The sequence below is a fragment of the Pleurodeles waltl genome, chromosome 4_2 (genome assembly GCF_031143425.1).
Source record: "Pleurodeles waltl isolate 20211129_DDA chromosome 4_2, aPleWal1.hap1.20221129, whole genome shotgun sequence".
Taxonomy (NCBI): domain Eukaryota; kingdom Metazoa; phylum Chordata; class Amphibia; order Caudata; family Salamandridae; genus Pleurodeles; species Pleurodeles waltl.
Genome location: NC_090443.1, coordinates 946,919,704 through 946,934,524, shown reverse-complemented (window position 1 = coordinate 946,934,524; position 14,821 = coordinate 946,919,704). Strand labels below are relative to the sequence as shown.

Here is a 14,821-nt window from a genome sequence, read left to right as displayed (position 1 = left end):
GTATTAACTGGTCTAAGTCATCTCTTTCCCTGATACACCTTGACTATCCAGAACTCATAATAAATATGGTTAATAAAGCAATTAAATGGGAGCCTGTAATATTCTATTACCTGGGAATGAACATTTACTATTCCAATCATGAGCTACTTGATGGAACCTAATAAAAGCAATTGCTTCACTTAGACCTCAAATCACCTATAGGAAGCATTTACCTACATCAACAAACAGCAGAATCCCATAGCCAAAATAATTACCCTTCCCTGATTGCTATATCACTTCTCAAATTTTACCTCTGAACTTGAAAGAATAATTCTTTCCTGCTCTTGACAAAACGTTGGGAGATTTAATTTGGGATGTTAGAAGACAGAGGGTGTCATTAGCCACACTCAAGCTCACAGCAAACCAGTGGGCCTAGGAGCTCCACATTGTGATCACTACTACTTGTTAGCATAGCTTCATTGAGTTTCCTTCTGGCTTGCTGGCCGAGGTGGGACTTCAGCAACCACAACGAAATGGGAATGCACTGAGGCTGTTTCATTTTATAGCCTCCATTCCGAAGAATCCTCCCCTGTCTGTGCCGCATAGCTATATACTGTTATATACCAGTTGCTTAACCTCATATGCCCCTGAAATTGCGCTACAAAATATTCCTAGATTTAGGCATGACCTTTCTAAATGCACATTGCAAATCTGAATTGGTACAATGGTGCAACAATATGGCCTATACCTGGGGCAGTTCCTGTCCTATAGTAGATTGGTAGGGCTATACCCAATCACTGGGTAATAAAAGAGTCACAGCCTCTAATATTCTATAGTAAAATGTTCTACATTATGATAACAAATTAATTGTTAAGAACTTGGCTTGGGTGTATGGGCGAAGCTTTGATAGTTGAGCTGCACTTCAATAGCTGATGGGAATTCCTGACATATGGGATGGCACACCAACTAAGTTATCTTACTAATGCTATGCTTTCACACTAGCCTTCCGGACATCTAGTCCTCTACAGTACAGTGACACTTTTTTATGTGTACTACCTGTCTCCCATTGACATGGGACCACTGAACTGCCTGCTTTCTTCAAATTGCCTATGGCCCTTTGTAGTTGAATCCCGATACTTTATTTGCATCAGACTGAGTTAATGTTTTTGCTTTAGTTCTTCTTTTTGATCATTACTCTTGTCAATACTGGTACTGTCATAGGACTCTTGTCATGGGGACAAGACTGCTGGTTTGAGGCGGCAGCACCATCACATGTAGAGGACTGGGTCACTCTCACTCTGACTGGTATGTGTCGGCCTAACCGTTTTGGCTAGCAAGCAGCACTTCACCCAAACCTACTTTGTGGTAATGTTCATATTTCACAGACTTGATAGATATTAGTCTACATAACTTGCATACGTGCTATATCAGGAGTTATAAACCTTGTCTGACAAAATATCAGGAGCAAAAATATCATGACACAAGAAAACTGTTTAAGAAATATTGTCAACAAAATTGTGGAGTTTAAATACTTTGTATGTAAACTACCAAAATATCATGGAACTGAATATTGTCAAAAAAAAAAGTATATAGGAATATCTATATATAATATATGTAATTTATATAAAATATTAAACTACAACATAATAGTATATTTATAAATAAATGCTTTCAAATATTGTCAATTTTATATACATATATGTTTTAAAATGTAAATAAATATTTAAACAATGTTTAAAAAACTAAAATAATAACAATAATTATAAATTAATATTAAGAAATATATAGGGCGAAATATATATCAAATTCAATGACAGTAGAGGAAGTGCTAGATTTTCAAAGGGTAAATGTTAATAGTCCCACTCCAACATAAGCAAAAACAAGGACAGTATTGGGCTTTAAAGAGTTTAGATTTACTATTGCCACTTCAACATAAGCAAAAGCAGATAAAGGGCCTGGTTACGAGTGTGGCGGTCCACGGACCACCGCTATCGCGGTGACTGTCAGACCGACGCGGTTGTTGAGCTCCGACCCCCACATAACGAGGTTGGTGGGCATCCCCACCAACCTACCGCTGCCTGCGCCTGGTTCGGAGATCCTGATGGGCTAACGGCGGGTGCAGGTTGTAATCAGCCAGGGTGGCGCTGACCTCAGTGCCACCCTGCTGATGACAACCTGGTTCCCCGTCAGCCTTTTCATGGCAGTTTCACCCTTGCAGATAGGGTGCATTGCGAGGGTGCTGGTGCCCCATGAGGGCGGCAGCATTGCCGCCAGCTCTATTACGAGCCGGTGACAATGCTGCCACCACTTTCCCCCTGGACTGACCAGCAGAAACCTTGCTTTCCGCCTTTTAGCCCAGTGGGAAAGTCATAATGGGGCTGGCCGAGAGGTCACCACTACAGTGGTGGTCGCCTTGTCGGGAGTTTGGCAGACAGGTGTTCCTGTCTGCCAAACTCATAATCAGGGCCTTAGTGTTAGACTCTAGAATGGCTCAATTTACTATTTTCACTCCAATGTAAGCAACATTCGAGAACGTGCTGGGCTTTGTAGGTGTTGCATTTACTATTCCCACTCCAATATGAGCAACAATGGAGAAAGTGTTGTACTTTGGAGACATTAAACTTACTATTTCCATTCCCCTCTGAAAAACAATAGGGAAAGCGGAGGGCTGTGGAGGGATTTAATTTACTATTCTCACTCCAATCTACGCAACAGTAGAGAAAGTGGTGGGCTTTGTAGATGTTGCATTTAATACTCCCACTTAAGTCTCAGCAGCAGTAGGGAAAGTGATGTACTGTGAAGGGTTAAACTTAGCATTTCCACTCCAATCTGAAAAACATTAGGGAAAGTGTTTGACTTTGGAGAGGTATCATTTAATACTCCCACTACAACGTATGTAAAAGCAGGGAAACTGTAGAACTTGTATGATTCAGATTTACTATTTGCACTGCAATTTGAGCAACAAAAGAGAAAGTGTTGGATTTCGCAGGGGTTAGATTTACTAGTCACATTCCAATGTAAGCACAGGAAAGGAAACTGATGACCTTTGGAGAGGTTAGATGTACTATTCCCATTCCAATCCAAGCAACAGCAGAGAAGCAGAGTGCTGGATTTTGGAGGGTTAGGTTTACTGTTCTCACATAAGCAAAAGAAGGAAAAGTGTTGGACTTTGAAGGGGTTACTTTACCATTCCCACTTTGGGCACGGCCTGACTCCCGATCCGGAGATCCTGGCCGCCGACTGCGGCAATACCTGATGCGCATGGGCGTGCGAAGCGGGCCAGGAGCGGAGGGCACATGGAGAGCCTAAGAAAACATGAAGAGATCCTCCTTAAGAGCACCACGCGGGATGAAATGTGGTGACTGGCCGCCATGCGGCAGAAGAGGCAGCCTGGGCCTGGAAGAGGCAGGAAGGCCCAAGATGAGGTGAGCAGCGGCGGCAGAGGGGGGACAGTGATAGAGGTGGATGACCCCACCCTCCTCCTACTCTCCAGCATCATTGCCAAGTCCCCCCCCACTGATCCATTGCTGAGAGGTGATGTGGGGGTCCCTCCTACGGGGAAAGGGGATCCGAGCGGCAAGGCCTACCTGGTGGGCTGGAGGAGCGGCCTGGTGGCATGAGTGGGGGGCAGAAGTAGAGCACTGCTGCGGCTGAATTGGGATGGCTGTGGTTGGGGCGGAGTAGCGAGGAGGCCGAGCAGTAGCTGGAGGTCTCCCCAACCCCCTGCTTTTACATCGCTGTCTCATCCCCCTCCTCCCTCCTCTTGGCTGGGGACTCTCATAAGCGGAGAGCCTCCCCTGATGAGGCGGCGACCCGCACAGATTGAAGCCAGCTGGAGGGGACGAGGATGGCCGCCTAGCACACGTCATTCATTTCAGCTACACATAGTACAACTGCCATGCCTTGCCCTAGGGTGCTGAATACCGGCTGCAGGACACCATGGTCGGACTGTCCGTGTGCTTGCCCACTATGGGGAGAAGAGAAGGATCTGGCACAGGCCCGCAGGAGCGATGGGAGACCACGCCACCCATCGTCCCAGTGATGCGGGACTGGGAGACAGTCTAGGTTCCCACCTACGAGGAGGACAAGCTAGACAAAATCCTGGGATCCAGGGAGGAAAACAATTGTCTGAAAGGGTGACAAGCACCTAGAGTGATCTCACAGTCTTGCGACCATCGCTGCCCACCATGGAAGAGCCAGTCAGGTCTCTCGCAGATGAGGTGTGGGAGCTGGAGAGCAGACCTGAGGATTAAGAAGGCCGCTCCAGGCTGAATAACATTTGTATGGTGGGGTTCCCGGAAGGGGCAGAAGGATCAGACCCCATCCAATTCTTTGAGGCCTGGCTGGTGCAAAGCGTGGGGAAGGAGGCTTTATCTCCACATTACCTTGTGGAACACGTGCGCAGAGCCCCGGCTCGCAAGCCACCGGTGGTAATGCCACCCTAACCAGTATTAATTTGTCTACTCAACTATAGAAACAGAGAAATGATACTGAGGAAAATGCGCTCGGAGATGCTGCTCCAGTACGAAAACTCCTGGGTATTTCTATTTCCGGACTGTACAGTCACAGTCCAGCGCCAACGGGCCTCCTTCAGAGGAGTTAGGAAATGCTTGTGCCAGGTGGGCCTCACGTACTCCTTGCTGTTCCAAGCTAGACTCAAGATATTAGCAAATGGGGTCAGCTTCTTCTTCACTGAGCCCACAGATGCCTGGGATTGGGTAGAACAACGCATATACAAGACACCTGTGGAGAAGTCGCCGACTGTGTGATCAGATCGTAGCAAAAGGAAAAAGCATGCAGGAACATCCATGCAGGGCACCAATGCAGACAGATGGAAGAGTGCCCCCACTCCGGCTCAGGCGTGGCTGGAGCAGAGACAAGCCCTCTCAGCGGCAATGGCACTGCAGCATGGAAATGGACGGACCGCAGAACAGCCCACCAGTAGACAACAAACTGACTCAGAATCTGAAGCCTCTATCAGCAAGACTTTATCTGAAGTTCTGCCGGACGTGACACCGCAGACGGCAGACACAGGAATATAGTAGAACACTTGTGCTCAGAATGCAGGGCGCACTGACCGCCCCCGGACCCACTCGGCTGCTTGCCCCTACTATGTGAGACTATTATCTAATGTATTCACTTGATAGAAAAGGGGATGTAGCAATTTGTAATTAATTATGTTTTGTGAGTCAAGTGGCGCGTGTGCAACTAGTTCAGACCAAATGCACTGTCACAACCTAATCAGCCCCCACCATACTCCTGGGTGCATGTCGGTCACACAATAGAGCAAAACGGAGACCTCATTGTTTGAGCATGTGCGTTCATGGTTTGGGTATTCCCCTATGTTCAGGGCCACCCCGGGATGGGAGTTGAGGGAGTTAGTTTAGCTTTAATCAAGTTCCAGGAAGATGCAAGATAGGCGCAAGCATAGACATGGGCCCGACCCAGCAGTGAGCAACGGTTAACTCCCCCATTATGCTCTTTACAACTTTGACCAAATGGCAGATATTAAAATAATGACTTGGAATGTCCGGGGCCTAGGCATCACTCGTAAAAGACATGTAGTACAACAATATATTCAACGACGCAGGGCGCAGATAGCACTATTGCATGAGACACACATAGCTGGGGGTGAGGAGGAGAGACTGTGACAGAGATGACAAGGGCAATGCTATTGTACCACATATTCAGGGTTTATGCGCAGGGCTATGGTGTGGGTCCGGGCGGGGGTTCCGTTCCAATCCACTGACACAGACATAGACCCAGAAGGTCAGTATTCCTTTGTAATGGGATCATTAGATGGTTGACCTAATGTCGACCAAGTTGCATCTTTTGCACACCTGTCAGCTATATTAGTAAAATGGGCACACCTTCCATGGCTGGTGGGTAGGGATTTTAACAGTGTAATAAACATAGACTGTGATCGCTCACATCCCCCGCTGCCGTGTCACGGGTAGTGCCAGTGGACACGCAGTCCTCTTAGTGGTTACAGCAATGGGCACTGCGTGATTGCTGGCGAACACTACATCCTAATGTCAGAGAATTCTCCCACTATTTAGCACCACATGCCCTACATGCTCGATTAGACTGTATATTGTGTCACATCTCGCTACAGCTACTGGTTGTAGCAGCAGAATACCTTGGGAAAACCTTCTCTGACCATACTCCATTAGTGGTCACCTGCCGCTGGGGACAGCCACGGCCGCCTGTTCCTACTTGGCAACTACAGCCGGGGGCCCTACAAGACCAAGGGTTTCAGGAAAGCACACAAGACGCTTTAAAAAAATACCTCAAAGACAACTGGAACACAGTATCCTCCCGCACTGTGAAATGGGAGGCACTGAAGGCAGTTCTGCCTGGACACTGCATTCGCACAACAGTGGAAGTTCGTGCAACGATGCACAAGGAGTTAGTATCACTAGAGACTAAACTCCGGGAGCTCGAATTGCACTCACAAAACTCCCCGGAAGGTAGGGACATACTGCTCGCAGCCATGGAAACTCATGCCCACCTTATAGAGCAACTCTGCTGTCTTGACTTCAGGGCATACCAGACGCGGATGTATGCCGAGGGAGACAGACAAATAATGGCACTTGCTGGCCTGGTTGCTGCGTAACTCTGCCCCCACACTGCAGACCACAGCAATTAGACTTTCTCCCACATGCTTACTTACCAATCAAATGGACATACATGATTAATTCACTGCCTACTACGTACCTGTATAATCTCCCACTACCGAACAGAGCCCAGGCAATATAGAATTTTCTGCAGGAAGTGACCTTACCAAAACTATGACCCACTGACGCAGAAGCTCTAAATGTGCCTTTAACAACCCAGGATATCAGTGAAGCTGTACAGACATCCGCCACTGGGAAGACACAGGGGATAGACGGTTACCCAATTGGATTCTATAAAACCTATTTACCACCACTAGCGCCTAAACTACTAGATGTGTATCAGTCGGCACTGCAGGAGGATAGACTCCCCCGACCTTAAAGGAATCCTTAATTATATCTCTTCCCAAGCCGGGAAAGGACCCGCAGGATGGCCTCCTATTTTCCCCTGTCAATGCTTGGGTCTGACTATAAAATACTGAGTAAACTCTTAGCCTCTAGGTTTTTACCCCAGCTGTCCCGACTGATACACACAGACCAGAACGGATTCATCCTGGCCAGACCTACAACACTCAACATACTTAGATTATATCAAATCACGGACCAGGCCACGAAACGCTGGCCATACGCAGCATGTCTGGTGCTGGACCTGGCAAAAGCATTTGATACACTGGACTGGAACTACCTTTTCTTTACTATTACTGCCTTTGGCATAACTGGCCGCCTATGTGACCTTTTACAACTTTTATATGTGCATCCTACGGCCCATGTAAAAGGGCAGTGCATCTCCCCCCACACCCCAGTGATGAGGGGGACGTGCCAGGGTTGCCCCCTGTCTCCACTGCTATTCGCCCTGGCCATGGAGTCTTTAGCTCATAGGCTCTGACAGCAGGGCGCAGAATGGGGGATTCCACAGTGTGGAACCATGCATGTGGTTTCCTTGTATGCGGATGATATACTAATTTATATCAGGATATACGACAAGGTATAACTGCTATAACCAAGATATTAACTGACTTCAGGGCAGCATTGGGCCTAGGAGTCAACTGGTCCAAGTCTTGTCTCTTCTCCTTACGTTCAGGCTGTCCAATACAGTATCTCTGGGCGGAAAAACACGCTGGGAGGATACCACCGTTCACTATCTAGGCATAAACATCTACCAATCCACGCAGGATCTGTTGGATGGAAACGTCACACATGCTAATACAGCCATACGCTCATAGATGTCCTTCTGGAGTACTGAGTCGCTTACAGTGAAAGGCAGAATTGCACTATCTAAAATGGTTGTATTACCGCACTTATTGTATTTTTTTCACAATCCCCCTATAGATATACCTAGGAATGTCTTCTGCATGCTATATGCTGTGCTGGGGACCTTTCTCTGGAACAAAGGCAGACGCTGAGTGGCACTTCGTAAGTTGCAACTCCCATCCAGCCTTATTATCTAGCAGCACAGCTGCAGTGGCCAGCATATTGGTTGGCAGGGAGACTGCTGGATGAGCTGGGGCAGCGTACTAGTGAGGATGCACAGTGCCTGGCCCGAGAAACTATCCTTCCATTTGCTGCACCACCTTCACATTGAGGCACATTGTTATCCGTAGCATATATGAGTTATAAACAAAGCATTAAAATAATGCCTGCATTAAAGACGTATTCCCCAGAAATTAAACTTGCGGCGTTTAGGCCCTTCCGGTCAATGATAGGCCTGGTGGGCATGCAGAGGTGGGAGGTGGCAGGAGTGGACTTGCGACAATAGACCCCCTGCAGCTGCTGCGCAAGAGATAAGAACAGGATGTAGGAAGAGAGCTCCAAGATAAGGAATGGGATAGAGTCCTGACCTACCACAGAAAAGTTTCCAGAAATGCTAAATTTCAATACATACAGTGCAATATATTACAAAGGGGTTATCTAACACTGGCAGCACTAAGTAGCATGTTTGGGACCTCGTCAGAATGCCCTCGGTGCCATGATCCAGATGCCAATATGCTCCACATGTTTTGGTCTTGTCCGGAATCGGCCCGCTTCTGGCAACAAATACTGGGGGTCATCACAGAGCTAACCCAACTTACGGACCTGAACAAAGCAGAAGGCATCCTGTTGGGCCTCTTTCACCACTCCAAGCGAGCAGCTGTAACAAATCGCTTCATTGATCTGGCCCTCATTATAGCAGGAGAGCTATTGCCATGGGTTGGAAATCACCCATGTTCTTGACACTTTGCCACTGGGGTGCTGCCCTGATCAAATGGAGTAAAGCAGAAGAAACTGCACTTAGGTGGGAAGAGTCCAGAGGATTACACAGGGTCCCAATAGCAAGCGGCTGGGGTATGTATGTGCAGGAGTTGCAAGAATACTGCAAATGACTAGTGACTTAGGGGAGATACCTTCATGATAGAGAGAAGGAATACTGAGTCCCCACTGGTAAAGATATTGACCCCCCCCCTTCCTGCTTCCTAGCACCCCCTCCCCTACCACCAGGACTACATGTCGCCTTCCCAAGATGAGGCAGGTGGACAAAAATAGCCCCACTATTACGGACTACAAATGTAGTGAATTAGAGCCCTGGGGACACCACAAAGGTGGCATTATACTGCCATACCATTCTAGCAATATACAGATTTCTGTAGGACTACCTGCTCCATCCCTCTTAAGCAATGTAATATGTCTGTTTGTAACACTGATGTCACTCATAGCTATGAATCTTCCAGTTTGCCTGTTTTGCATATGTTAAAAGCTGTCTGTAACTTCAAGGTTAGAACCAGAAACTCCTGTATCTATATAGCAGCATGTATGTACACCTCCCTGTGCATTGTTATATTCAGTATCTGCCTCTTACAGTATCATTCCGAATGCTTTGCCTGTCTATTCTGCAAAATAATAAAATGGTTCAAAACGAACTACTTTACCATTCCCACTCCAATCTGAGACACAGTAGGGAAAATGTTTGAATTTGGAGGAGTTGGATATACTATTACAATTTCTATTATAGATAAATAAATTATATGTAATATAAATAAACAAAGTAAATTTTATGAAATTAATATAAAATTAACAAAATTAGAAATTCTTAGGAAAAATACACTTGTCTCTCCACTACCCAAGAAACACCACCAGTATAAAAGAACTTTAAACAAGTTACAAATAAAACATCACTAATATTAAATTAATTATTAAAACCAATACAATTGAAACAAATAATATATATAAACATATTTTTCAAAATTGTATTATGAAGTACATAATCAATAAGTTAGCAATTAATTTAAAAACAACAAAAAATGAACAGAATAATTAGTTTAAGAAAATTGCTAATAATTATTTATTTAATATATATTTAGTATTACAAATAAATATAAAAAACAATAATTTATACTTTAAATAACTTCCCATTCTAATTCGATACAACCCCAAGAACCTGCCTCCAAATTAAATATTAATAAGTAAATGTAAAAAAAATTACACATTAAAAACACCAAACTGCGCCAAAAAAAAAACAGTTATCAAAACAATACTAATACTTAAGCAAGATATATTAAAATAATTTAAAACAAAATCTTTAGTCCAACTATTCTAAAGTAAACAATATTATCTACAACTATATTAAAACAAATATATATATATTAACCTAAAAAACAATATTTTTATCTTCCAAATTCTATCCCACAATATGTTTGAATTTAGGATATTTTTGATGTGACGTCCTTGGGCCATGATATTTTTACACAAATATTTTGATGATTCACAGTTATAAGACAGTAACAATGTGATAGTTCTCATTTATAGAAGCGTACATTTTATCGTTATAAAATCAATAAGGATATATATATTTTTTTAAGTGGGGGATCATGGTAACAGTTTAGGGATCAAGTTAAGCTCACCTTTTAAAATACCATGTTTGATCCACTGTCACTTGGTAACTACCAAAAAAAGAACAAGCATTTGCAATGCAATGGGTCTCGTGTTTGCTCAAGTTAGAGCTATTAGCGTTGTAAATTCCTAACTGGATTTTTCTTGGCACATAAATTGAAAATTAAAAGTAAACAGTTGACATAAGCAAGCAGATTTAAAGCACCACAGCCACCATGAGCATGAGCCTAAAGGAGAGACATAAAAGGAAAAAGAAGTTTGCTTGCAGTCAAACATATAGACAAACGTGCAATTATCTATGTAACAGGGTCGGTGTTGAAGGCATTAACAAAACCGCTCCAAGGAGGGACAAACAGAAAGCATTTACCAATGATAACAAAGGATTTTTGAAAGGCAAGCCCATGAATGAATTATAGTGATGACAGTGCGATGGACGTAGTTAAAAGCCCACCGATAGATTACGACAGGTCAAAGAACTTGCACGATCGACCTAATGAATAAGTTAGACACGTCCAGCGGTAGCTTCATCATATTGCTTTTGCGACACCTCACCTATGCGAGAGCTATTGGCTTTGTTAATCTTTTTTGCCAAGTTGTACAGCTGCGCAGCTGCTGTGCAGCATGGTTCAAAATAAAATAAAAAAGTGCTATGATGGAGCAAGCGTTGACTTTGCCATAGCACTTTCAGCCACGTTGTATAGCAGCCACACTACTATACATGGCTAAGAAATAGCATAGACAAAGCCAATAGATCTTCCATAAGAACTACCTATTGGCTTTGCTATTGCTGGTGGGTTTTAGGCAAGAGTTGATTAAGTGATTTTCCCAGGTTCGCAGGAGGTTAATAGTGTGGGATTTGAACTTTATTCACCAGTTTCAAAGTCGGCTGTTAGACCATGGCATGATATAAATATACATGCATTTTATGTACACACACACATATATATATATATGTGCATATATATATATATATATATCTATATATCTATATATATAGATATATTATTTCTTCAACAGATGGACTGATAGCCATCTGACGGCTCCACCGATCCCATCACGTATCTCCCAAGTCTCGAAATCAATTAAATCCAAAGCGCTCGTATTTAGTTCATGAATTTATTTTCTTATACAGGTAATTCAGAGTCCCAAGTGAGATGTCTGTCAACGCGTTTCGGCAAAACGCCTTCTACTGGACAGTTTGGCTAGTCAGCCGACATCATATAGATATATACATGTTTGTATATGTATACTTTAACACATTTTTACAACTAACTCACAGAGGGGATTTGAATAAAATCTCAAAAATCAATGAGGAAGGAGAAGCAAGAGTTGATCCAGAAATAAAACCCAGATTGGATACAGTTACATGTTTCATTTACCAGTTGATCCTTCCTTACCTGTTGTTATATATCGCTGATTCCCACATGGTAGTGGATCCTTTCAGATGATATGGAGTTTTTTGTGCAGCATGCTTCATGTAACAAAACTATAGGTTAACCGCGTCACAGTAAGAATCACTCCTCAAAGCGCGTCTCAGTAAGAATCACTCCCCGAAAGCGCATCGACCGATAACAAAAGAACGTTGTCGCACTTGAGGAACTAGCAAATAATCAATCTGTCTACTATACAGTAATACTTTCCTTTACTAAATAAGGGTAACCCTGCACTTAGCAGGGCTTTCAGAAATTAAGTGAAACTCTCAAATGTTCCTCTCCACGAAAACCTTTAATAAAAGGCAAAAGATGTATTTGGTTTGAAGAGAAAACAGACTATACATTTCATGGCCGACGTCAGTGGTGCCAGGAAACACCTTTCCACAGATTATCTGGGTGATTTAGTTTACTAAGTTGATCTTAGAAAACACTTCAAAATACAACCAATTTATAATAATTGTAGTAATCCTGTACATTCATAAAACACTTGTTTCCACAAAAAGAAACAACAGGTGGACTAAGACGTGACACAGAATTATGGGTATGTAACTTTAGTCATAGGTCATATGACAGGTAAGGCTGCACCACAATAATTTCCCTGCTCAAGTCGTAATGTCAGCTCCTTTAACTCTGCACATTTTGAATGGTGCCTCACATAGGCTTTTGAGAGGACCAGTGGCACCAAAGAAGTGGATTTGTATATGGCTACATCAAAGCATGCTAACTGGCTCATTGCTATTATCTCTGAGGCAATGAATGGGCCAGTGTGTTTTGTTCTTGAAGCCTGTAAGGCTGCATCAGCTGCTGTAACAAAACAAGCAATGGCAAAGAGGAACAAGTTAGAGCTATTAGCTTGGTAAATTCCCAACTGGACTTTTCCTGCCACATAAATTGAAAATTAAAAGTAAACAGTTGACATAAGGGAGCTGATTCAAAGCACCACGGCTGCCATGAGCATGAGCACGAAGGAGAGACACAAAGAAAAAAATAAGTTGCTTGCAGTCAAACATATTGGCAATTGTGCAATTATCCATGTAACAGGGTCGATGGCCAGGGCGGTAACAAAACTGCCCCAAGGAGGGACAAACATAAAGCATTTACCAATGATAACAAAGGATTTTTGAAATGCAAGCCAATGAACAAGTGATAGTGATGGGCGTGCAGTTGGTGTGGTTAAACCTCCACAGATAGCTTGTGTGCTCGACCCAAAAAGGAGGAAGACATTCTTGCCTGCCATGATTGAAGAATTCCTGCTTGACTTTCAGGTGAAAACTGCACAAGATTTTCCCCACACCTCTCTGAATTCTGGTCCTCTACCACTTACTTTAAAGAATAGGGAGCCAGTATGGGAATGGTTATGCCCCCACCCCAACTGAAGGGGGGAACAGTCATTCAGCTCTCTCCCCACACACTAAAACATCTTATCCCATGGCAAGCAAGAGGACATTTGATTATTTTGGGTTTGGTTTTACAATTGGGCCATTAGAGCTTGTCTAACTCTCAAAATCGTCCCACTTGGAATGGTGAGGGCTGCACTTTTTGGACTTTGGGATGCTGCCATGTAGAAAAATCTATGAGACCCAGGCACATCTGAAAACCAAACATCTGGGTGAGTCCAGGGTGGTGTGCTTCACTTGCATCCCACACCATTTTCCTACCCACGATGCCCCGCAAACCTCCAACTTTGTTTGAAATCACACATTTTTCCCACATTTTTGTGATGGAACCTTCTGGAATCTGCAGGAACCCACAAAATTCCTACCACCCAGCATTGCCGCATTTATACTGATAAAAACTCTGCCCCACATGTCAGCCTAAAATGTTTTTTCAAACTGCCCATTTGGACCCCCCTCATATACAACATGTTTTTGGCGCTTCCCTGTCACAGGCACTTGACCCACCTACACAAGTGAGGTATCACTTTTTTACCGGGAGACTGAGGGGAACGTGGGAAAATGTGATTTTGTACCTAAAAATGAATATTCTTGGTATGTTGGTCCTCTGTGCTGTGCACCTTTAATAGAAGATTTATTGGGTTCGTTCTTTTGAAACCAGGACTATTTTTGTTTATTTTTTGATAATTAACTCTATATCTGTTTGTAGCCACTCTTGTTGTATTTATGTTATTAGAAGATTATTTTCACTGACACTTGGTGCCCGATTCACAAAAGTAAATTTAGACCAAAAGTCCAAACTTAGACCTGAAATCTAAGTCTAGACCTGAAGTCTAAGTTTACATCTTAAGTCTGCCACTACACCTAAAGTCTAAGTTTAGACCTGAAGTCTAAGGGCCTGATTATGAATTTGGCGGCCATGGCGGTGGCAGCAGGCTGATGCCCGCCGTGTTGGAGGTCGGACCACTATATTACAATGCAGGCAGTTCCATAAACCAAAGAAAGCAGCGGTCCAGGCAGCACCACCAGACAGCACAGACGGCTGCAGCCACGAGACAGGCCAATGAGGCAGTCAGAGCCACTTATTACCCCGGACAGATTATGATGTTGCCTTCCATTCTCTTGCAATGTGGGTGATATGTGTGAGTCCATTTCAGGGATTTTGCATGGAAGAGGTGTTTGAGTTAATCCGCTGAACATCTACCCTTGTCCTGGTTGACACCAGCACTGCCCCCAAAATCAGCTCTTTCCAACCACAGCAAATGAAACAGCAATCAAAGTGAATCATACACAATACTAGGCATACATCACAAAGTACTCAAGAACAGCAAAAAGGTAGAAAATTTTAATGGCAGGACAAATGTTTACCTAAAAAAACACCTTGCGTGTATTAAATCCACAGTAATGAGATTAAAGGCTATTGGCCAGTCCATTAGAAAGTCTCTGCACAGTGGTGTGCACCAGCTTGACTTTGGTCACTGCCAAAGAACCTCCACAAGAAGGAGCATCAAGTGGGCATGCAGGCACCTCAGGGATC

The 14,821-nt window shown here is 43.8% G+C and overlaps 1 non-coding gene across 1 annotated transcript; it reads right to left on the bottom strand.

The window, feature by feature from the left end:
- Nucleotides 1-12,114: 12,114 nt before the first annotated feature.
- On the bottom strand, nucleotides 12,115-12,230 carry LOC138294288 (U5 spliceosomal RNA). The gene has a single exon (XR_011203328.1). It is a non-coding gene; the product is annotated as a U5 spliceosomal RNA (small nuclear RNA).
- Between the last annotated feature and the right edge of the window lie 2,591 nt (nucleotides 12,231-14,821).